This window comes from Hippoglossus stenolepis, chromosome 9 (genome assembly GCF_022539355.2).
Source record: "Hippoglossus stenolepis isolate QCI-W04-F060 chromosome 9, HSTE1.2, whole genome shotgun sequence".
Lineage (NCBI taxonomy): Eukaryota > Metazoa > Chordata > Actinopteri > Pleuronectiformes > Pleuronectidae > Hippoglossus > Hippoglossus stenolepis.
In genome coordinates, this window is record NC_061491.1 from 21,979,779 (window position 1) to 21,981,281 (window position 1,503).

Here is a 1,503-nt window from a genome sequence, read left to right on the forward strand (position 1 = left end):
AAGTGTTTCACAGAGGCAGATAAGACTTGAGACACCCTTAAAAGATAAGATAAGATAAAACTTTATTGATCCACATACTGGGGACATTCAGTTGTTACAGCAGCAGGCAGCTCAGAATGAGTCAGACAAGAGAATACAGATATATAAAAAAAGGCAGTTGAATAAAAAGATGCTGAGTATGTACATAATGTACATAACATAACAATTGAAGGTGTCGTGCTCACTTATAGCAGGTGTACTTCTGTGTGAGTAAAGGTTTATGACCCTGAGTGTTGCCTTCCAGGCTGTCTGGAAATCCCCTCCTACTTCACTACAACCACAACTGCGAAGCTCCATCTATAGCCTAGATTATCAATATCATAAATATAATTATATTTATAATATTATTATACTATTGTCTTCGTGCAGCCACTGAAGCGTGCAGGGAAGGTGCACTGCTTACAGCCTGACAAATTGCTTCAGGGCGTAAAATTCCTCAATAACGCCATCAGCGATATTTGCCAGGGGTCACTGCCCCCAGGCGGTGGACGAGTCTCATTACACCAAAACAGGTGCGGTAGTTCAGTAGGCCTATAATAAAATGTTCGCAGTGATTTCCTTGTAAGCACATTCCTCACACTATTGTGTTGTTCCATATCTCATTTTATATTAAAAAAAATCATACATATATACTGTATGTTACCACAGTTTAAATTTCAGCTCAGTAGAGTGAATTTGGGGAATCTGGGACACTGGGACACAACGTGCGACACCTAAGATTCAGACTGTTTATTTCCTGTTCCAACAAAATCTAGTCAACAGGACTTTTACTATAGGTTTGCATGGACATCATGTGACTGACATCACATGACTTCGTGTGATGATGTCACAGAAAGAGGCGGGGCAATTGTCAATCAGAACCCACCCCCAGTCCCCTGGAATTGCAGGACAAGGTCAATGATATAAGATTAAGATTAATGTGGAGGATATGAATCTGTCATAAATAAAAATGTTCCTTATTGTTATCAAATTGTGTTTGTGATGTATTCAAGCAACAAAATATGCAGTGAGTTATTTTATTTTTTTTTGTCCCACATTATCAATCATGCTTTGGGTAATCTGGGACAGCCATTGAAGTTCTCTAAAGGAGGGAAATATGCATTTAGTGACTTCCTGAAATAAAATAAAATAGATAAACTACAGAAATGTAGCATATGATCTGCAGTTGTCAGACAGGATTTAATAGTAAATACATATAGGTATATATACATATAATCTGGTATTGTTATTTTTTCTTGCTGTTGATTGATTTTTATATATTTAGTTTAAATGGATACACCTTTAATAGATAGATTGAAATTAATTTGATAGTTTTTTTATTTAGGCTACAAACATCTTTTATAAATAGCATGTTGATCTAATGTGTAAAACAGAGATCGGAATAAATCGCTATATGTTTGGATCAAAATACTATTGGTCTTTATCTTATTTTATCACACAAAGGCCCCGCCCTCATCCGGAGGT